Source organism: Muntiacus reevesi, chromosome 2 (genome assembly GCF_963930625.1).
Source record: "Muntiacus reevesi chromosome 2, mMunRee1.1, whole genome shotgun sequence".
Taxonomy (NCBI): domain Eukaryota; kingdom Metazoa; phylum Chordata; class Mammalia; order Artiodactyla; family Cervidae; genus Muntiacus; species Muntiacus reevesi.
The window spans coordinates 22,074,101-22,099,304 of NC_089250.1; positions in this window are offsets into that span (position 1 = coordinate 22,074,101).

The following is a 25,204-nucleotide window of genomic DNA, read 5'->3' on the forward strand; positions in this document are numbered from 1 at the left end:
AGACCCACTTCAGACCTAGAGATGCATACAGACTGAAAGTGAGAGGATGGAAAAAGGTATTCCATGCGCATGCTATCGTAGAACTGAAATTGGCTAAGAAAGTAGAACCTATATGTTCTCATCCAAATAAAAAGAGAAAATATGAGAGGTGATGGATGTGTTATCTCCATGGGGATTTCCTTTCACAATGTATCAAATCATATGCATCAAATCATCACACTGTACATTTAAGTATCTTACAATTTTGTTAAGTATACCACAATAAAACTGGGAGGGGGAAGGGCCTACATTGAATCAAAAAAACAAAAGAAAGAAAGGAAGAAAAAGGTATAGATCACCTGAAAGACAGTAATATTTTTAGCACTTGGATTTTCATAACTGTACATCATAAAATATAGTTTAAAATTCTACTGTCTTTTAATTAGGCAAGCAGAAAGTTCTGAGAAAGCATGATACTGATCTGTGACATTTCTAGCTGATTTATCAGATCTTTTAACTATGAATTATATAATTTCTTAGCCAACCAGAACTTATCACAATGCTCAACATAGTAGGTACTTATTAAATGTTTTTTGAAAGTGTGTATAAGACCAATGAATATATTAAAAATGTAATTAACTATGGTATTTTAGTCTCTCAAAAGTAAATAGTAAATACTCAAGTTATATTTTCCTCTCATATATGTTTTGCTTGCTATTTTCTACATTAAGCCAGCTTCTGAGTTTCTTACTGCCATTTTACTAGTGTAAAAAGAGTTTTAATACCATCTGTCTTTAAAGGGCTTCTTTATTTCAAAATTCAAAGTACTATAAACAGAAAATTGGCAGAAATCTGTCATCTGGTCCAGCCTTCCTCTCTCAAACAGATGAATGATTTAATTATCCACTAGGGAGAACTTTTGCCCCTTTCATGTCTTTTTCACTTGACTAGTCAAGAAATCAGTCCTTATGGTAACTATATGCCAATATCTCTAATTAAATCCTTTTCTGCTGGCTTGGACATCCATAGATGTAAAGAAAAACTTACCACCATAAACCCTATGAAAACATTTATATACTTAAAAAATTAACATTTTTCTTTAGTTAAATTTCCCAAATCTGCTTACTTTTACCTCTGGGGCCTATTTATACAGATCCTATTGAAGTCCCTATAATTACCTATATTATTTAAGCTACATAAATTGAACTCCAAATTAAAATCCTTAAAGAGTAATTAATATTACAAAAGGCCAAATAGTGGCTTTGACAAACAGAGGATGCAGAATATGGTGGATTGTATCGATTCACAGTTTTTTGTTCCTCTTCAGTCTGGTTCCCGAAGGCAGTTCCTGTAGGCAAAGTGTATTTCTCCACTGCACTGATGCTGAGCTTGATCATGTGATTTTCTTTAGCCAATGGAATTCCAGTGGACATGCTATATGTCATTATCAAAGTGGAAGCTTTACATTATTTGCATGGATTGCCTCCTTTCTCCCACCTTCTTAAGCTTTGGCACCCAACTGTAAAAAGAGCATATCCCAGGGAGTGCCTGCTTCTCTGACTCTTGTCCAAGAATTTAAAGACCTGTCTAGCCAGTACAGCCCAAATGGATTCAGTAAGCCTAGTCATGCCCAGTAAAGCCACTGCAAGTCCACAACCCTCACATAAAGGAAGAAATAATTGTTTCTGTGAGCCACAGAAATTTGAGGGGCTGTTCATTACTGCAGCAAAAGCTGACTGATAGACCAATGGCAGGAATTGAATAGCATGCTTTCGGTTTCATCACAACAATAAGGAAATAATGGATTTACATACAAGATTCAGTGTGGGGTTTTTTTTTTTTTCCTAAAATACATGTTAGAAGTAAAGCTAGGACTTCCCTGGCAGTCCCAGGGGACACAGGTTTGCTCCCTGGTAGAGGAGCTAAGATCCTGCAGGCCACCTAGTGTAGCCAAAAATTAATTGTAAAAAAAAAATAGGGTAATAAGGCATCACTCTCATTACTCATTAATAAATGATTAATTCTCTCATTACACAGTTTTATTATGTGCCTTATATTTGTCAGGCTTCCCAGGTGGCTCAGTGGTTAAGAATCCACCCACCAAGCAGGAGACGTGGGTTTGATCCCTGGGTCGTGAAGATCCCCTGGAGAGGGAATGGCAACTCACTCCAGTCTTCTTGCCTAGTAAATTCCATGGACAGAGGAGCCTGGCAGGTACATTCCATGGGGTCTCGAAGAGTCGGACACAACTGAACAACTAAACAACAACAACAATTGTATTTGTCAGACATTGTGTAAAATTGTGTACACTTTTTTCAGTTGGCTCAAATTCACCAAGTTTTCTCAGCCAACAATTTGGTAGGTGAAACTAGAAAATGATAAATTTTAATTCACGATTTCATTTGATAGCTGCATATGAGCCTTAGCCTAATGAAGCATTTCTCCAAAGATCTTATGCCTTTTTGAGAAATTATCTCATTTAGTATCACTATATATTATAGTATCACTATGAGTCAATGGGGAAAACAATGGAAACAGTGACAGACTTTATTTTCTTGGGCCCCAATATCACTGCAGACGGTGACTATAGTCATGAAAGTAAAAGATGCTTGTTCCTTGGAAGAAAAGCTATGACAAACCTAGACAGCATATTAAAAAACAGAGACATTACTTTGACAACAAAGGTTCATCTAGTCAAAGTTATGGTTTTTCCAGTAGACATGTATGGATGTAACCCTTCTTTAACCCATAAAGAAGGCTGAGGGCCAAAGAATTGATGCTTTCAAACTGTGGTGTTAGAGAAGACTCTTGAAAGTCCTTGGACTGCAAGGAGATCAAATCAGTCAATCCTAAAGGAAATCAACCCTAAATATTCATTGGAAGGACTGATGCTGAAGCTGAAGTTCCAATACTTTGGCCACCTGATGTAAAGAGCCAACTCATTAGAAAAGACCCTGATGCTGGGAAAGATTGAAGACAGAAAGAGAAGGGGACGACAGAGGATGAGATGGTTGGATGGCATCACAGACTCAATGGACATGAGGTTGAGCAAGCTCTGGGAGATGGTGATGGACAAGGAAGCCTGGTGTGCTGCAGTCCATGGGGTCACAAAGAGTGCTGAAGTCCATGGGGTCACCCGACTGAGCAACTGAATAACAACAACAATGGGTCAATGAGAAATGTAAAATAAAAACATTCATGAAAATTCAAGATTCAGAAGCTGCTAAGAAACAATTACTAATTTTCATTCACCCACTCAACATAAAATTATTAGTAGGCAAGATGTTAGGTACAAGGGGATGCTATGGAGAATAAGGCAAGATCTCTGCTTATAATTAAATCCAGTGAGAGAGAAATAAGCAATGAATTACAATGCAATGTGATAAATGCTAAGAATCTTAAGATGGAGAGATAATCCTAGATTACCCCAATGGGTCAAGTGTCTTTATAAGAGAGAGGGAGATGGTCCAAGTCAGAAATAGAGATGTGATAATGGAGGCAGAAGTCAGAGAGAAATTTGAAGATGCTACTCCACAGGTCTGGAAGACAGAGGAAGGGGCCACAAGGGAAAGGATGTAGGAGCCTCTCAGTTCAGTTGAGTTCAGTTCAGTCCAGTCGCTTAGTCATGTCCAACTCTTTGCAACCCCATGGACTGCAGCACACCAGGCCTTCCTGTCCATCACCAACTCCCAGAGTTTACTCAAACTCATGTCCAATGAGTCAGTGATGCCATCCAACCATCTTATCCTCTGTCGTCCCCTTCTCTTTCTGTCTTCAATTTTTCCCAGCATCAGGGTCTTTTCCAATGACTCAGTTCTTCAAATCAGGTGGCCAAAGTATTGGAGTTTCTGCTTCAACATCAGTCCTTCCAATGAATATTCAGGACTGATTTCCTTTAGGATGGACTGCTTGGATCTCCTTGCAGTCCAAGGGACTCTCAAGAGTCCAACACCACAGTTCAGAAGCATCAATTCTTCAGCGCTCAGCTTTCTTTAGAGTCCAAGTCACATCCATACATGACTACTGAAAAAACAAAAGCTTTGACTAGACGGACCTTTGTTGGCAAAGTAATGTCTCTTTAATATGCTTTTTAATGCTTTTTAATATACTGTCTAGGTTGGTCATAACTTTTCTTCCAAGGAGTAATTGTCTTTTAATTTCATGGCTGCAGTCACCATCTGCAGTGATTTCGGAGCTCCAAAAAAATAAAGTCTCTCACTGTTTCCACTGTTTCCCTATCTATTTGCCATGAAGTGATGGGACCAGATGCCATGATCTTAGTGTTCTTAATGTTGAGCTTTAAGCCAACTTTTTCACTCTTCTCTTTCACCTCTATAAGCTGGAAAAGGCGAGAAAGCAGAGTCTCTCCCAGAACCTCCAGAAAGAACACAACCCTGTCACCATTTTGATTTTAGGACTTCTGACCTTCAGAACTGTGAGACAATAAATTTATGATGGTTTTAGCCAATAATTATTTGTTACAGCAGCAATAAGAAATTAATATATCCTATGTGTGAATTCTGTTCTGTCTTCAGGACCACATTGAGTTTCAGGACTGCTGAGAGAAGCAGCTGGAAGTCAAGATGACTGTGATTCTTCACCATTGTTGTCTCCAGTGGAACAATCCTAAGGTAAATGCCTTCATACTCTCTCCCCTATCCTAATTAAAGGGCCTACTTTACCGCAAGTCTTCAGATAATTGCTTCACTTCTCCAGTTAATTTCTCACATGTAGATACAAACATTCTGGGTTGCTCAAAAAGTCAGCACATTTTTCTCCAGGTTCTTCTCCTCCTCTTTAGAGTAACTCAAGGAGTAACATCCATATATTCCCAGCTAGAACCCTAAAAATTCCAAACTCCTTCCTCTCTTCCTAACCTGTCCAGTTACCCAGTCCTGTCAACTTTATCTCCAAAAAAGTTGATGAATCTGTTACCATACTCACTGCCAACTACCTTGGCCTAGCGATTTATCATACCCACTTTGGACTGTTCTATAACAACCCTGTAAGAAGTTTCATCATCATACAAGTCATGGAAGGGCTCCATGAACTGTGGGAAAATAAATTTCTATTGTTTAAGCCACCCACTGTATGGTATTTTGTTATGGCAGCCCAAGATAACTAATATAGTACCTGTATTTGTACTAAGTTGATTCAGTCATGTCTGACTCTTTCCAACCCTATAAACTGTAGCCCATCAGGCTCCTTTGTCCGTGGGAGTATCCAGGCAAGGATGCGGTCATGAGTTGCCATTTCCTTCTCCAGGGGATCTTCACAACCCAGAAATTGAACCCATTTCTCTGACATCTGCTGCACAGGTGAGAAATCATTAAAAGTTTCTAAGAAAATAGATTTTATGAGTTCTCATCACAATAAAAAAATTTGTAGCTATGTATGTTTCAGATGTTAATTAATTTTATCATGATAATTTCACAATATATACAAATGTCAAATCATTATGTGGTATGAGTGTGCAAGCTCAGTCATGTCCGACTCTTCGTGACCCTGTGGACTGTAGCCCACCAAGCTCCTCTGTCTGTAGGGTTTTCCAGGTAAGAATACTGGAGTGGGTTGCCATTTCCTTCTCCAGCATTATGTTGTATACCTGAAACTAATGTAATATTATATATCAATTATAGCTCAATAAAAGTTAAAAGATCGCTTTCTGTCACTGAAATAATTAATTAATTAAGAATATTGTTTAAAAAAAAAGAATATTGCTGTTGTTTAGTCACTAAGTCATATCCAACATTTTGTGACTCCATGGACTGCAGGCCCCCAAGCCTCCCTGTCCTTCACTATCTCCCGGAGTGTTCTCAAACTCACGTCCATTGAGTCAATGATGCTGGCCAACCATCTCATCCTCTGTCATCCCCTTCTCCATAGACCATAACCCACCAGGGTCCTCTGTCCATGGAATTCTCCATCAAAGAATACTGGAGTAGGTAGCCATTCCCTTCTCCAGGGGATCTTCCCCACCCAGGGATCAAACCTGGGTCTTCTGCATTGCAGGCGGGTTCTTTACCATCTGAGTCACCAGGGAAGCCACAATTAAGAATTAGATTAAGAATTAGCACAAATGCTGAATTAGAGCAAATGCTCTTCTTACCCAATAAAAATAGTGATAGAAAAAAATTTTTTTAATTCTTTTGTTGGCTGAAAAAAATGCACAACATGAGAGTTGTGAGTTAAATTTTATTGGGGGCAAAATGAGCACTATAACCCCAGATACAACCTCTCAGAAAGCTCTGAGGAACTGCTCCAAAGAGGTGAGGGAGGGTCAGATTATATATGATATTAGTGAACAGTCAAACACATGTTTTGGCAGAGACTTTCTGCTAGTCACACGGAACAGATGTCTCTGTTAATGAGTTTAGTCTTTTCTAGACATGAGAAAATACAAGAAATTGGGGCTCATTAAATCTTCTGAAAATATGTAACTATGTGAAGGGCTGTTCTACCAGTTTTGCCCAGAGCACAGAGTTCCTCCTTCCTGGTCTCCACCCTGAACTCCTTTCAGGCTGTGTTGAAGGTCAGCAACTGCAGTGGCCAGTGACCTAATCTTTGTAGAGACAGATGGTGAATGACAATTTTTATTTGACACCTTGTAGTAAGTTTTTATACTTTTTATACCAAAGCTCTGACTCACTAATTAGCAACAGTTCTGAATTTCAAAGGAAAGCAGAATTCTAACCTGCTTGGTAAGAATTGCAATTATGTTCAGTGACAAATTAAGGGATCATCCTCCTTTTACTATATTCAAAAGCAAATAAAATTTAACCATTATGAAGTCATATCAAATTATATGGTTTAGGGGTAGTTGATGGAGTGGTGTTTTAAGTATTAAAAAAAAAAAAAAAGCCTAGGATTAGAGTGGTTGGTTAAAATTCTGTGTGGACCTAACAGAAAAGTGGGAGTGGGAAGCGGCTAAAAAGTATCTAAAGCTCAAAGATATTTTAATGGGAAAAGGATATATTTAACTCTTAAAAATAATGCAAATGAAGGTGGTGTTTCCTTTAGATTCTGGTTTCATGAAAAAGAGAGCCACTCAAATACTCTCGATGAGAGGAAACTCATAGTGATATTCTATAAGCTATCCAGTCTTTCTGGCATAGTAGCTGAATCAGACTAGGACACCTGTCGTTGGCACAATTCAGCTGATCTCCACATATCTCCTCCCTGTCACTACCAACTTGCTTATTCTCACCCTTATCCTGTCCATCTTACATGCTTCCCCATAGATGACTTTCCCTGCTCACAGATCTTACTGACTCATACTGTCTTCCTTAAAATTCCTTACAAATTTGGCTGGCCATGGCCACACAAGGTCCTGACCACTTCTCTTAGCATCTTTTCATCTTTACCTCCTACAAGCAACAACTTTATTCTTTCCCAAGTTCAGATCAGAAAAACATGCTGATGGACTCAGGTCATGATTTCACATCTCTGGGTTGTTGGTCCACCTGATGGCGGACCCGAAATCAGATCTAAGCAGCTCCGGAGGAAGAGTGTGGGAGGGACTTAGACAAGGTCCCACAGGGTCCAGGGCCCTGGTAGGTATTTGGTAGCCTGACCCATCAAGAATACTATGGGAAGCTTGAGAACAAAAATGAGGGAGGGCTAGACTTGTATTTTTAAGTCTGGATCTGAATATAGATCAAAATCTAAGCCCAGATAAGATGTGGCTACAGGGATTCTTTTTTCCTTTTAAATTAAATTTACAATAAATTAGCAGAAGTGTGTGTGTGTGTGTGTGTGTGTGTGTGTGTGTATACTCTTCTCTTTAAGACATACTATTCCCATATCTAAGGAGCAACAGTAAATAAGAACAAAGAAGTCATCATGGCCCAAAGCTCTAAGCCCTCAGCATTTGGAAAATGGCAAGTTCCGAGCAACCATTCAAAGACCTGCTGCCCAAGAGAAACCAAGTGAGAGGCACGAATGTGAGCCTCATGTGCAAGCTCACATTATTTAGTAGCCACATTTTAAAAAGTAATAAGGAACAAGTGGAACATATTTCAGTAATATATTTTATTTAACCTAATTTATCCAAAATGTTATTACTTTGACACGTGATCGGTATTTTTTTAAATTAATGACAGAGCTTACAATTCTTCCTTTTCATACTGAGACCTCGAAAGCCAGTGTGTTTTACACTGACAGTACCTTGCACTGTGACCGGCCATATATCACACGCTTAATAGCCACTGGTGGCCACTTGGACAGCATAATACTTGTTCAACCTAAGGGAAAAGCAGGTAGTAGGAACAGGGTCAGGTCAAAGAATCAGGCAAGGCTGAGCGCTGGCTTGCTCTAGAGGGCTCCAGGCCAGATTGATGACACTGGGAACAGCATCGCCTTCTGCTGAAGTCAAGCTGGGGCAGGGCAGCCTGGAAAATGCAGCGAGGGGAGGTGCAGAAGGGAAGAAGAGCAGAGAGGCTGGGGAAGGAAGAAATAAAGTGAAAAGGGTGGAGGGAAAGATGGGAAAGGAAACCACGAAGGACAAGGCATGTGTTGGAACCACAGTGCAGAAGGAGCTTGAACAGCCCCAGAAAGGGCACGGTGATGCCTGGGAGGGAGCTGCCGTGTGCCCATAGGGAATTGCAGAGGCAAACAAAGAAAAAAGGACCCGAGGAACTCCAGGAGAAACTCCAGCCTGCATGCTGCCCCGAACCACAGTGGGGCTGAAATCACCAGGCCCAGAAACACAGTTCACAAAAATCAAATGCCCAGAAAAATCAACAGAGAGGCATCAGGGATGAATGCCCTTTCCATAGTTGACCGAAGTAGATTATGTTTTGCTTCATATGAACAAATCAACTCAGTTGATGAATGTATTTGAGGTCTTGGTAACGAGCTCCATGGGAAGGCTTCACATAAAGAGAAAATAATCGCGGGGCATGTTTTTCATGAGAGAAGAAAAAAAGACCTGTTCTAATGGAAAGTGAGCTAGCAGTTCAAGTGATCAACACTTTATTCTTTCATTTTCACTTTGTTCATGAGTATCATGTTTCAGTGGAAGAGCTTTTCCTGTTTCAAACACTGCAGCAAAAGATGCTATGTGGCGAAACTCCATCAGAAGCAACCCATCCAGATGCAAAGAGGCCAAGATCTCAGGGAAAGATCAGAAAGGTGGTTTTCCCTTTCGTTTGCCATGATGACTCACCAAACAAAGAAGTTGGGCATCTGCCCCTAACCATTTTCACAAACATTTGAATTACAGACGGTGCCCATTAGCAGTAGGTACCAGAGCAAGTAAGTGCTCTTCAGCATGAGTCATGTATATATAAACGAAATGAAATGAATGCAACTGACTACATAGAGATGGCAGGAGGAAAGTGCCTTCATTATATAAAAAAGAAACCTGAACCCCTCCTGCTGCTGCTATGGCAGCTTCGTCCAATAAAAATAGGTATTAAAGCTCAAATAAAACAAAGCGGAGGCTTAATGCCATAACGGAGCACCTCTTAAAATTAAAGTGAAAAGGTAAAACATAATGTTAAAGAGTGTTTAATGACATGAAAAGATGTTTCTGATATTTTGTTAAATAAAAATAACATGTTATAAAAACATGTTCGCTATGATCTCATTTTTGTTAATTTTATATAAGCAAATGAGCACAGAAAATGCTGGACTGAAATGTCCACAGGGGTGGGATTATAGTTGGTTTACATTTTTTTTTCTATCTATATTTTCCAAATATTGTATAAATGTTCTACAATAAATATTATTGTATCAAAAAACAAAAAACAACTCTTCCATGGAGCATAAAGGTGCTTTGTTTTTGAAATTGGTGTCTAACATTAATTCCAGCTCCACAGACTCCACCCCACCCAGGCTCCATCACAGCCATTCAAACCGGCAGCTCCACTTGTCATTCAAATGGTCCCTCATTTGCTCCGTTAGAGAGAAAGGTAGAACCAAGAGGAAGTAACGACCAGTTTTCAAGACAGACTTTAGGGTGTAGGCTTTTCTTTCGTTCACATTTTAAAGAATGTGCCTGGTAACACCCAAGCTTCTCATCCCACAGTCCCTGCTCCAGCTACTGACAAGAGCCCCAGGACCTGGAGGGGTCACCATCTCCCAGAGAGACTGTTAAGACCAGATGGGCAAAAGCTGGTGGGGGAGAAATATAGGTCCCACCCTCTCCTGGGACTCCCGGTGGTCAGGGAATGAAGGAGGTGGGGGCTTCTCAAAGTTCACCACCAACCTAAGCATACATAATTTCAACTTCTCTTTCAGCTCCATTTTCTTCAGACCCTCTGACACATAAATGGCTTTCATAAAAATTCCAGCAGTATATGCAATAGATTCTGCTATTTGGAAAATTCTCATGTCTGACCTGTGTAGACCTTTCATTTTGTCTTTTTTTTTTTTTTTTTACTCTCCAACATTTCAGCTGAAAATGGAAAATTCAATTATATTTCTGCTACTGCTTGAATTCCCAGGAAAGCTCACTAAAGGCATCAGAGATTTGGTCTACAGTGGTTTCTATTTCTGGCGAGTGAACTGTTATTTTGTAATTCCCATTTGCATCTCTCTAAATTCCGATCATTTAATAAAACAGTGAAGCAAAAAGTGACTTTCATATCTTCAAACTTCTGATAAAATTAGTGCACACTTTTAGAACTTAAAAAATATGTCTTTATGTACAAAAAGATGTTAGAGATGTATTGAATGTGAAATGAAAAAGCAGATGAAACGGAATGTGCAAAACAATCCCCTTTAAAAATTATTTATATGTTTTTGTTTACTGTTTATCTATATATATTAAAAGAATCTGAAAGAGTGTTTATCAAGGCATTTTTTTTTATCAAGGTTTTTGCTGAATGGTAGGATTTTTTTCTTCCCTCTCTCTCTCACACACACACACATACTTGATAGATGTCCTAATTTTTCTAAATGCAGTTGTTGTGTAGTATTTTTATTTAATAAACACAATTCAAATTGTAGCAGTTCATCACCTATGTTATGTCTATACACAGTAGGTACTTAAAAAACATTTTTTTCTAATTCTGTCCAAAAAAATAATAGTAGGTGGCATTTATTGAATATTTTTCATGTGCCAGGCACTATACTAAAGGTTTTATATATATATATAATCTCATTTAAACCCTAAAACAACATTCTGAGGTTGGTACTGCTATTCTACCCTGCCGGTGATGATTCAGATGGAGTTTAAGAAAGAGGACAAAGTCCCAGAACACTCGACAGTCTGGTTGCAGCCCTCGCTCTCAATCACCTCACTGGGGTGGGGGCGGAGGGGGTGGTTTTGATTATAAAAATCTAATAAGACTTTTGATATATTTGGATTAATAGCCACTACATCTAAAACTGTTTCCTATTCCTTGCCTTTATTCTGAGTTTCTTTTTTTGTCTTTCACTCCTTTCTCTCTTGTGCATTTCATATGATTCCCTTTTTTAAGCATTTCATGATTCTCCTATCCTAGAGTATCAATTACATTTTTAAAAACTTGTAGTGGTTGCCCTTGAATTTCCATCACACATTTACAACTAACCCAAATCCTCTGTCAAATTACATTATACCACTTCAAGAGTCGTGCAAACAACTTACAACAGAGAATTCCTGGTTCTTCCCCTCTGTCCCTCATATTAATAACATAGCTGTCAGTCATCTTATCCATAAACTAAACTCGCTAAATACATTGTTGCTATTATTATTTTTAACAAATTGTTATCAACTGAGAACAAAAAAAATAAATGTTTTATATTACTTTCCTCTATTCCTTCTCTAACATTTTTCCTGTTTTATTCAGACCTGACTTCCTGACATATACAGGTTTCTTTCTTTGTACAGAACTTCTTTTCAAATTTCTTGCAAGGCAGGTCCACTGGCAACAAATTTCCTCGATCCCTGATTGTCTGAGAAAGTTCTAATTCTACACTGCTTTTGCAGGATAATTTCACTGAACACAGAATCCTCAGTTGGTAGGGTTTTCTTCTAACATATTTAAATGTTTCACTTGGCTTTTCTTTCTGTTTGCATGACTTCTGAAGATAATTCCCATATGACTTTTATCTCTATTTCTCTGTAGATAAGGTGTTTTTCTCCTCTGGCTCAATATTTGGTGACTAATTGACTGAAAAGATAGCAAAAGATCCTGGATCTGGTACCCTCTCAGATTAGTTGATAAGAATTTGGAAAGCAGGATTATTCAAAGATAACTTAAAGCACAAATGATTCATTTGTTCACTATTAAAAGTGGATTGTGCAATGTAATTGATCTCTTAATGCAATTTATGAGTGTCATAATCTGCTTACACTAAGTATTTAAAGGATAATTAAGAAGAGATTCATTAAGAACAAAAAATCTAGGAGTCCAAACTGATATTGATATAGAAATGCATTCATAGAGCATAGAATAACTATTATGATGCCTTTGTAGAATGAAATAAAATGCTTATTTTATTAGCAAGTAAATAAAACTATAGAATAGATGTGTCCTTTTTACTAACCAGCTATGTATTTTAGTGTTTGAGGGACATGAGGGAATGCTTCAAAATTACCATCTCAGATTTCAACTTCCCCTCTTTCTGAGGACTGAAAATAGGTACATTTCCAGAAAGGAACTGGGCACTGCTCTCTGATAATTTTTTTGCTTTGTAATTATTTCCTACCCTCCCACCCCCCCTTATAACTGATAATGCCTTGTAAGTATCTTCTATTGGCAAAGAAAACTTAGAGACTACTTACAATAGAGGGATGCAGTTCTGAAGAGGTTCAGTATTGGTTCAGGAATATGGACAAGTGTTCTTATAAAATTTACCAATTTCCCACCAGGGGCCCCTCCCCCAAACATTCTTAAATCTGGCATAGCATCAATTAATACTTTTATAAAGTTTATAATATGCCAGGCACTCATCTAAACATTTCACATTTATACTGGGTAATTTACCCTTCCACTAATAATTTTCTACACTAGTAGTATCATTTTACGGAGAAGGAATTTGAGACATTCGGATGGTAAGCAACTTGTCCAAAACTACACAACTGATAAATGCAAGAACGTGAACTTAAACTCAAGCCTTCTGATGTTTAGGTTTGAATTACCCACTGTTCAATATTGGAATGAACTGAAATTTCTTTTTGATACCTGGATACCAGGTTAGGAAGTCAGACCCAAGGTCTTTCCCCATGAAAGGTCATTCATGAAAGCTCTTATCTTCGGGATATCCTGTCCTATGACCAGGACAACACCTGAGTTTACTGATTGGAACTTTCATTGTCATTATTTTGGCATATGTAGGAGAAGCCTGTTCAGCAAGCAAAGAATGAACCCAGCGTCTGCTGCTGGCTTTTGTAATCCTATTATGTAATTATTTGACTGTACGCCCAAAGCCTTGGACAATAGGTATATTTTTAAAATATTATTGTTTTTAGCTGAAGACATTCTATACAGTGAGTCATTCTTATTAACAAAAAAAAAACAAAAGAAAAAATCACATCACCTTCAAGGTCATTTTCCCAGCCCCTCCCCTAGTAAGCCCAATCTGCTTTCCCAGAAAACTTTTGATGATAGGAAGCTTCCCTAACTCGTAAAACTGGAAATTACACAGGAGGCTCTGGAAGAGTGACAGTAAAAATTCTGTAAAGCCAAGTCTTTAGAATTTCTCTTTTATAGGCTTAGCAGGAGCGTTACAGGGAAGAGAGTGATGGATTGCTCTTCTCAAAGAAGCCCCCGAGGTTTTTGTTTCTTTAATGACTTATGCAGTGGAGGGTGTCTTATGGGTAAGTCATCATTCCCATGTTTTCACAAAATCTCCTTCTGTATAGGCAGGTTCTTCTAGGTTTTCTAGACTCTTCATTCATTCTTCCAATTCAACAAAGGTATATATATATATATATATATATATATATATATATATATATATATATTTTTTAATACCAATCAGTGTGATAAGCACCAGGAATGAAAAAAAAGTTAAAGGACAAAATTCCTGACCTCAAGGTGCTCACAGTCTAAAACCAATAAAACAGATAAAATATTCAAACATCCTCAATACCAGTGACACAATGTGGGAGGATTGCTTTCTCTTTTTAGTATTTTTGAATTTACTCTTGGCTGCACCAGGTCTTAGTTGCAGCACTCGGGGTCTTCTCAGACAGCACGTGGGCTCTGCGGTTTTGTGACATGAGGGCTCTCTAGCTGCCCTGTGGCATGCAGGATCTTAGCTCCCTGACCAGAGATCAAACCCACGTCCCCTGCATTGGAAGGTGACTTCTCTTAACCACCAGACCACCAGGAAAGTCCTGGAGGGATTGCTTTCGAAGGCAACCTCACTCCAGAGATGGAAAATCTCCACAGTTGACCCAGAGTTGGGTGTTCAATGATGAAAAGTGTGCTGGACCACGGGGAGAGAGCGCCTGACAAGCGCCTGGCTGCCTGAGCCACTCGGGCGGCGTAGGGACAAACCGCAGGCGCAGCTTTGTGTTCCGCGCTTTTGTGAATCACCCGAGGGCTGGAACCGCCTGGAGCCTGAGCAGCCCAGACGGAGAAAATAGCCCCAGCCTCTCCCTGCAGCGCCAGCTCCACCCCAGAGCGCGACGGAACTAGCTACCTGAATAAGAATCCACCTCCGCCCACCTGTGTCAGGGCGGAAATTAGGCGCGGAAGAGACCGGCAACAGAAGCTAAATAAACAAAGGGAACCTCTTCAGAAGGGACCGGTGCAACAGATTAAAATCCCTGAAGAAAACACCGACTTCACCGGAAGGACCTATAGATATCGAGAAGTATAAGCTGGAACGAGGAGATATCTGAAACTGAGCCGAACCCACACTGACCGAAACAGCTCCAGAGAAATTCCTAGATATATTTTTTTCTTTTTTCTTTTTCTTTTTTTTTTAAGTAAGAAAAAAAAATTTTTTTTTTCTTTTTTCTCTTTTATTTTCCTTTAAAATTCCCTATTACTCCCCCATTACTCCTTAACTTTCATTTTCATAAGATTTTTATGATTTTTTTAATTAGGTAAAACAATTTTTTTTCTCTCTTTTTTTTTTTTCTTCTTTTTCTTCTTCTTTTTTTTTTCTTTCCTTTTCTTTTTTCTTCTTCTCTTCTATTTTCTATTTTTCTTTTTCTCATTTCTTTTAAAGTCACCTAGTACTCCTCTTACTACTCCTTAATTTTCATTTTCAATACACTATAACCTTACAGGGGGAAAAAAAAAAAAAAAAAGAAGAAGAAGAGAAGCCCTATTTTTAAACCAAACTTCATATATATTCCTAAAATTTTTTTTTTTATGTTTTGGTTTTTGTTTTTAATATAGTATTTTTAAGAGTCTAACCTCTACTCTAGATTTTTAATTTTTGTTTTTCAGTATATGATATAAATTGTGAACATTTAAGAATCCAATATTCAGCTCCCATTTTTATTCAGGAGTGTGTTGATTATTCTCTCCCAATCTTGACTCTCTGTTTTCTACCTCAGAACACCTCTATTTCCTCCTTTCCCCTTCTCTTCCCAATCCAATTCTGTGAATCTTTGTGGGTGTCTGGGCTACGGAGAACACTCTGCGATCAGACAACTTCGTAGATCTGTCTCTCTCCTCTTGAGTCCCCCTTTTTCTCCTCCTGCTCATCTCTATCTCCCTCCTCCCTCTCCCCCTCCTCATGTAACTCTGTGAACCTCTCTGGGTGTCCCTAACGGAGGAGAAACTTTTCACCATTAACCTAGAAGTTTTATTATCAGTGCTGTATGGTTGGAGAAGTCCTGAGACTACAGGAAGAATAAAACTGAAATCCAGAGGCAGGAGACTTAAGCCCAAAACCTGAGAACACCAGAAAACTCCTGACTACATGGATCTTTAAGTAATAAGTGACCGTTCAAAAGCCTCCAAACCTACACTGAAACCAACCACCACCCAAGAGCCAATAAATTTTAGAGCAAGACATACCACGCAAATTCTCCAGCAACGCAGGAACATAGCCCTGAACGTCAACATATAGACTGCCCAAGGTCACACCTAACACATAGACCCATCTCAAAACTCATTACTGGGCACTCCATTGCTCTCCAAAGAGAAGAAATCAAGATTCACGCACCAGAACACTGACGCAAGCTTCGCTAATCAGGAAACCTTGACAAGCCAATCATCTAACCCCACCCACTGGGTAAAACCTCCACAATAAAAAGGAACCACAGACCTCCAGAATACAGAAAGCCCACTCCAGACACAGCAATCTAAACAAGATGAAAAGGCAAAGAAATACCCAACAGGTAAAGGAACATGAAAAAAGTCCACCAAGTCAAACAAAAGAGGAGGAGATAGGGAATCTACCTGAAAAAGAATTTAGAATAATGATAATAAAAATGATCCAAAATCTTGAAAGCAAAATGGAGTTACAGATAAATAGCCTGGAGACAAAGATTGAAAAGATGCAAGAAATGTTTAATAAAGACCTAGAAGAAATAAAAAAGAGTCAATTAAAAATGAATAATGCAATGAACGAGATCAAAAGCACTCTGGAGGGAACCAAGAGTAGAATAACGGAGACAGAAGATAGGATAAGTGAGGTAGAAGATAGAATGGTGGAAATAAATGAAGCAGAGAGGAAAAAAGAAAAAAGAATCAAAAGAAATGAGGACAACCTCAGGGACCTCTGGGACAATGTGAAACGCCCCAATATTCGAATCATAGGAGTCCCAGAAGAAGAAGACAAAAAGAAAGGCCATGAGAAAATACTCGAGGAGATAAGAGCTGAAAACTTCCCTAAAATGGGGAAGGAAATAGCCACCCAAGTCCAAGAAACCCAGAGAGTCCCAAACAGGATAAACCCAAGGCGAAACACCCCAAGACACATATTAATCAAATTAACAAAGATCAAACACAAAGAACAAATACTAAAAGCAGCGAGGGAGAAGCAACAAATAACACACAAAGGGATTCCCATAAGGATAACAGCTGATCTATCAATAGAAACCCTCCAGGCCAGAAGGGAATGGCAGGACATACTGAAAGTAATGAAAGAGAATAACCTACAACCTAGATTACTGTACCCAGCAAGGATCTCATTCAGATATGAAGGAGAATTCAAAAGCTTTACAGACAAGCAAAAGCTGAGAGAATTCAGCACCACCAAACCAGCTCTTCAACAAATGCTAAAGGAACTTCTCTAGACAGGAAACACAGAAATGTTGTATAAACGTGAACCCCAAACAACAAAGTAAATGGCAATGGGACCATACTTATCAATAATTACCTTAAATGTAAATGGGTTGAATGCCCCAACCAAAAGACAAAGATTGGCTGAATGGATACAAAAACAAGACCCCTATATATGCTGTCTACAAGAGACCCACCTCAAAACCAGAGACACATACAGACTAAAAGTGAAGGGCTGGAAAAAAATATTTCATGCAAACGGAGACCAAAAGAAAGCAGGAGTCGCAATACTCATATCAGATAAAATAGACTTTCAAATAAAGGAGGTGAAAAGAGACAAAGAAGGACACTACACAATGATCAAAGGATCAATCCAAGAAGAAGATATAACAATTATAAATATATATGCACCCAACATAGGAGCACCGCAATATGTACGGCAAACACTAACGAGTATGAAAGAGGAAATTAATAGTAACACAATAATAGTCGGAGACTTTAATACCCCACTCACAACTATGGATAGATCAACTAAACAGAAAATCAATAAGGAAACACAAACCTTAAATGATACAATGGACCAGCTAGACCTAGTTGATATCTATAGGACATTTCACCCCAAAACAATCAACTTCACCTTTTTCTCAAGTGCACACGGAACCTTCTCCAGAATAGATCACATCCTGGGCCATAAATCTGGTCTTGGAAAATTCAAAAAAATTGAAATCATTCCAGTCATCTTTTCTGACCACAGTGCAGTAAGATTAGATCTCAATTACAGGAAAAAAATTGTTAAAAATTCCAACATATGGAGGCTAAATAACACGCTTCTGAATAACCAACAAATCATAGAAGAAATCAAAAAAGAAATCAAAATATGTATAGAAACGAATGAAAATGAAAGCACAACAACCCAAAACCTATGGGACACTGTAAAAGCAGTGCTAAGGGGAAGGTTCATAGCATTACAGGCTTACATCAAGAAACAAGAAAAAAGCCAAATAAATAACCTAACTCTACACCTAAAGCAATTAGAGAAGGAAGAAATGAAGAACCCCAGGGTTAGCAGAAGGAAAGAAATCTTAAAAATTAGGGCAGAAATAAATGCAAAAGAAACTAAAGAGACCATAGCAAAAATCAACAAAGCTAAAAGTTGGTTTTTTGAAAAAATAAACAAAATTGACAAACCATTAGCAAGACTCATTAAGAAACAAAGAGAGAAGAACCAAATTAACAAAATAAGAAATGAAAAGGGTGAGATCACAACAGACAACACTGAAATCCAAAGGATCATAAGAGACTACTACCAGCAGCTCTATGCCAATAAAATGGACAACTTGGATGAAATGGACAAATTCTTAGAAAAGTATAACTTTCCAAAACTGAACCAGGAAGAAATAGAAGATCTTAACAGAACCATCACAAGCAAGGAAATCGAAACTGTAATCAAAAATCTTCCAGGAAACAAAAGCCCAGGACCAGATGGCTTCACAGCTGAATTCTACCAAAAATTTAGAGAAGAGCTAACACCTATCTTACTCAAACTCTTCCAGAAAATTGCAGATGAAGGTAAACTTCCAAACTCATTCTATGAGGCCACCATCACGCTAATTCCAAAACCAGACAAAGATGCCACAAAAAAAGAAAACTACAGGCCAATATCACTGATGAACATAGATGCAAAAATCCTTAACAAAATTCTAGCAAACAGAATCCAACAACATATTAAAAAAATCATACACCATGACCAAGTGGGCTTTATCCCAGGAATGCAAGGATTCTTTAATATCCGCAAATCGATCAACGTAATACACCACATTAACAAATTGGAAGATAAAAACCATATGATTATCTCAATAGATGCAGAGAAAGCCTTTGACAAAATTCAACACTCATTTATGATTAAAACTCTCCAGAAAGCAGGAATAGAAGGAACATACCTCAACATAATAAAAGCTATATATGACAAACCCACAGCAAGCATCACCCTCAATGGTGAAAAATTGAAAGCATTTCCTCTGAAATCAGGAACAAGACAAGGATGCCCACTCTCACCACTACTATTCAACATAGTGTTGGAAGTTTTGGCCACAGCAATCAGAGCAGAAAAAGACGTAAAAGGAATCCAGATAGGAAAAGAAGAAGTGAAACTCTCGCTGTTTGCAGATGACATGATCCTCTACATAGAAAACCCTAAAGACTCTTCCAGAAAATTACTAGAGCTAATCAATGAATATAGTAAAGTTGCAGGATATAAAATTAACACACAGAAATCCCTTGCATTCCTATATACTAACAATGAAAAAACAGAAAGGGAAATTAAGGAAACAATACCATTCACCATTGCAACAAAAAGAATAAAATACTTAGGAGTATATCTACCTAAAGAAACAAAAGACCTATACACAGAAAACTATAAAACATTGATGAAAGAAATCAAAGAGGACACAAACAGATGGAGAAACATACCGTGTTCATGGATTGGAAGAATCAATATTGTCAAAATGGCTATTCTACCCAAAGCAATCTATAGATTCAATGCAATCCCTATCAAGCTACCAACGGTATTTTTCACAGAACTAGAACAAATAATTTCACAATTTGTATGGAAATACAAAAAACCTCGAATAGCCAAAGTAATCTTGAGAAAGAAGAATGGAACTGGAGGAATCAACCTGCCTGACCTCAGACTCTACTACAAAGCCACAGTCAGCAAGACAGTATGGTACTGGCACAAAGACAGAAATATAGATCAATGGAACAGAATAGAAAGCCCAGAGATAAATCCACGAACCTATGGACACCTTATCTTTGACAAAGGAGGCAAGGATATACAATGGAAAAAAGACAATCTCTTTAACAAGTGGTGCTGGGAAAACTGGTCAGCCACTTGTAAAAGAATGAAACTAGAACACTTTCTAACACCATACACAAAAATAAACTCAAAATGGATTAAAGATCTAAACGTAAGACCAGAAACTATAAAACTCCTAGAGGAGAACATAGGCAAAACACTCTCTGACATAAATCACAGCAAGATCTTCTATGACCCACCTCCCAGAATATTGGAAATAAAAGCAAAAATAAACAAATGGGACCTAATGAAAATTAAAAGCTTTTGCACAACAAAGGAAACTATAAGTAAGGTGAAAAGACAGCCCTCAGATTGGGAGAAAATAATAGCAAATGAGGAAACAGACAAAGGATTAATCTCAAAAATATACAAGCAACTCCTGAAGCTCAATTCCAGAAAAATAAATGACCCAATCAAAAAATGGGCCAAAGAACTAAACAGACGTTTCTCCAAAGAAGACATACAGATGGCTAACAAACACATGAAAAGATGCTCCACATCACTCATCATCAGAGAAATGCAAATCAAAACCACAATGAGGTACCATTACACGCCAGTCAGGATGGCTGCTATCCAAAAGTCTACAAGCAATAAATGCTGGAGAGGGTGTGGAGAAAAGGGAACCCTCTTACACTGTTGGTGGGAATGCAAACTAGTACAGCCACTATGGAAAACAGTGTGGAGATTTCTTAAAAAACTGGAAATAGAACTGCCATATGACCCAGCAATACCACTTCTGGGCATACACACTGAGGAATCTAGATCTGAAAGAGACACGTGCACCCCAATGTTCATCGCAGCACTGTTTATAATAGCCAGGACATGGAAGCAACCTAGATGCCCATCAGCAGATGAATGGATAAGGAAGCTATGGTACATATACACCATGGAATATTACTCAGCCGTTAAAAAGAATTCATTTGAATCAGTTCTAATGAGATGGATGAAACTGGAGCCCATTATACAGAGTGAGGTGAGCCAGAAAGATAAAGAACATTACAGTATACTAACACATATATACGGAATTTAGAAAGATGGTAACAATGGCCCTATATGCAGGGCAGAAGAAGAGACGCAGAAGTACAGAACAGACTTTTGAACTCTGTGGGAGAAGGGGAGGGTGGGATGTTTCGAAAGAACAGCATGTATATTTTCTGTGGTGAAACAGACCACCAGCCCAGGTGGGAGGCATGAGTCAAGTGCTCGGGCCTGTTGGGCTGAGAAGATCCAGAGGAATCGGGTGGAGAGGGAGGTGGGATGGGAGACCGGGATGGGGAATTCGTGTAACTCTGTGGCTGATTCACATCAATGTATAACAAAACCCACTGAAAAATAAAAAAATTAAAAAAAAATAAAAATAAAAATAAAAAAATAAAAAAATAAATAAATAAATAAAATGTGTGAAAATTCTATTAAGACTTCACATTCATTGACATGCAGAAAAGCAAGATTATTTCTTAGAAATAAACAACAACAAAAAATAAGCAGTGTAAAAAAAAAAAAAAAAGAAAAGAAAAGTGTGCTGGACAACTGTCCAGAGGAGGGAAAGGACATTCCAGACAGAGGGAAGAAGGCACGCAGATGACCTGAGGAGATGCCCATGCTCTTAGGAATCAGTGAGCCAGTCACCCCAGTGGGATGGGAGAGTAAACAGGGGAAGAGGAGGCAGGGAGAAATATGGGGGGGTAGTGGAGGGTGCGGTGTTGGCTCCTGGAGACCTGGAAGCGGCAGCAGGCTAGGGAATTCAAGAAGCCAGAGATCTGAGTAAATGCAGCCAGCAGCTGGACCTGGACAAAAAAATGATGACTATAAACAACTCAGAAAGCCAGAGCCAAAAGCCTAAGATCTTTGACCAGCGGGGACACACCCAGTAACGTAGTGGGAAAGCTTCAGTGCCCATCCCCACTGTCATCTCCCTTTGTCCTCCCCCGATACCCAAGCACACGATCCAGGAGTGAAGAAGGGATGAGCTTGCTGTGCAAGCAAGGCTTCAAGCCAAGTCCTACAGAGCACTTTTCAGCCAGATTACTTGTCCAAAGCTCTTCTCTATAGAATTCTAGAGCAACCACTGAGACCAGAAGGACAAAAGGAGAAAAAGCTGTGGATTCCACCACCGAAGGCTGAGTAATGATTGATAATAATTACAGCCAATATTCCCAGGTGGCACAGTGATAAAGATTCCGCCTGCCAATGCAGGAGATGTGGGTTCGGCCCTTGGAGCAGGAAGATCCCCTGGAGAAGGAAATGGCAATCCACTCCAGTATTCTTGCCTGGGAAATCCCATGGAGAGAGGAGCCTGGCAGGCTACAGTCCATGGGGTCACAAAGAGTCAGACAAGACTGAACATAGCACATCATAGGCAATATTGATTGAGGACTTTCTCAAGCACAGTATTCTACACTTTCCCTGCATTATGCCCTTAAATCTTCACACAATCCTGTAAGGAACCCTGTGTGGGCTGTCACTTATACTGTAGCACTGTTTATTTGTTGTCAAAAAGATTTCTTCAACATGAAAATGAACCACTATTAAAATTTAGAAGCTTTTTACATGCATGTTACTTTTCAATGTTCCTGATTCAAAGATAAATGCCTAGTTATTGTATTTCTCCTCACTGAAGAAAGTAGCTTCTCAACACTAAACCATATTTTAAAATATTTAAATTCTACAAAGTTACAAGATCTATATTCATGTTTCTCTTCAAATCCAGTGAATCTTTTGCCTTTTAAAAGTTACAGGAAATACTGTCAAATCTAGCAACCTTTTTTTTTCAATAAAAAACAAGTTATTGAAACAAATAAGCATTCATACCAAAAGCAAAACGTGTAACTATTTTACAACAAATTATCAAATTGTATAGACTTCAATTTTCTCTTCACTAATTTGGAGCTAATTACTAGTTTTTATGAGTTCAGATAGAATAATTAGACTTGTACAACTTTACAGAGTAACTTTGTAATCACTGTTCTTATCAGAGAACTAAAGTGTAATAACTTATATGTTTACTTCAGGGAAGAGTACATCTCCAAAATCTCACAAGACCATTCTAGGAGCCAGCAACAACCCTGGGAGTGAAACCAGGAATGGAAACTGTGTCTATTTTTTGAGGCCATGTCAAGCCTCTCCTGAGATCTACCCCTGCACAATTCAGTTATATGAGACAATAAATACCTTTTTTGTTTCATCATATACTTTGGTTTTCAATTTTCATTTTAAATCACTGGCTACCAAAATGATCCTAACAGAGCAAAATGGTCAGACCTGCAAGATCCAATTCAGGAAAATCAGATAAGAAGCTAATGATATGGTTTAAGAAAAAGAATGGGGTTTCTCCCATGAGGCACCACAATGGGGTTGAACTCAACAGGTGGTCAACAGCCAGTCTGGCTCAATAGGACCTGGGTAGACAAATGGGACATCAGTGAAGAAGGAGAGGGCATAATCTAAACTGAGTCCCATTTCTTTTTTTTTTGTTTGTTTGTTTTTTGTTTGTTTTGTTTTTTGTTTTGTTTTTTATTTTTCAGTGGGTTTTGTCATACATTGATATGAATCAGCCATAGAGTTACACATATTCCCCATCCCGATCCCCACTCCCACCTCCCTCTCCACCCGATTCCTCTGGGTATTCCCAGTCCACCAGGCCCGAGCACTTGACTCATGCATCCCACCTGGGCTGGTGATCTGTTTCACCATAGATAATATACATGCTGTTCTTTCGAAACATCCCACCCTCACCTTCTCCCACAGAGTTCAAAAGTCTGTTCTGTACTTCTGTGTCTCTTCTTCTGCCCTGCATATAGGGCCATCGTTACCATCTTTCTAAATTCCGTATATATGTGTTAGTATGCTGTAATGTTCTTTATCTTTCTGGCTTACTTCACTCTGTATAATGGGCTCCAGTTTCATCCAGTTTCATCTCATTAGAACTGATTCAAATGAATTCTTTTTAACGGCTGAGTAATATTCCATGGTGTATATGTACCACAGCTTCCTTATCCATTCATCTGCTGATGGGCACCTAGGTTGCTTCCATGTCCTGGCTATTATAAACAGTGCTGCGATGAACATTGGGGTGCACATGTCTCTTTCAGATCTGGTTTCCTCAGTGTGTTTGCCCAGAAGTGGGATTGCTGGGTCATATGGCAGTTCTATTTCCAGGTTTTTAAGGAATCTCCACACTGTTCTCCATAGTGGCTGTACTAGTTTGCATTCCCACCAACATTGTAAGAGGGTTCCCTTTTCTTCACACCCTCTCCAGCATTTATTACTTGTAGACTTTTGGATAGCAGCCATCCTGACTGGCGTGTAATGGTACCTCATTGTGGTTTTGATTTGCATTTCTCTGATAATGAGTGATGTTGAGCATCTTTTCATGTGTTTGTTAGCCATCTGTATGTCTTCTTTGGAGAAACGTCTGTTTAGTTCTTTGGCCCATTTTTTGATTGGGTCATTTATTTTTCTGGAATTGAGCTTCAGGAGTTGCTTGTATATTTTTGAGATTAATCCTTTGTCTGTTTCCTCATTTGCTATTATTTTCTCCCAATCTGAGGGCTGTCTTTTCACCTTACTTATAGTTTCCTTTGTTGTGCAAAAGCTTTTAATTTTCATTAGGTCCCATTTGTTTATTTTTGCTTTTATTTCCAATATTCTGGGAGGTGGGTCATAGAAGATCTTGCTGTGATTTATGTCGGAGAGTGTTTTGCCTATGTTCTCCTCTAGGAGTTTGATAGTTTCTGGTCTTACATTTAGATCTTTAATCCATTTTGAGTTTATTTTTGTGTATGGTGTTAGAAAGTGTTCTAGTTTCATTCTTTTACAGGTGGTTGACCAGTTTTCCCAGCACCGCTTGTTAAAGAGGTTGTCTTTTTTCCATTGTATATCCTTGCCTCCTTTGTCAAAGATAAGGTGTCCACAGGTTCGTGGATTTATCTCTGGGCTTTGTACTCTGTTTCATTGATCTATATTTCTGTCTTCGTGGCAGTACCATACTGTCTTGATGACTGTGGCTTTGTAGTAGAGTCTGAAGTCAGGCAGGTTGATTCCTCCAGTTCCATTCTTCTTTCTCAAGGTTACTTTGGCTATTCGAGGTTTTTTGTATTTCCATACAAATTGTGAAATTATTTGTTCTAGTTCTATGAAAAACTGAGTCCCATTTCTAAGTGCTCTTTATTGCTGTTGTTTAGCCACTAAGTTGCGTCGACTCTTGCAACTCCATGGTTTGTAGCCCACCAGGCTCCTCTGTCCATGG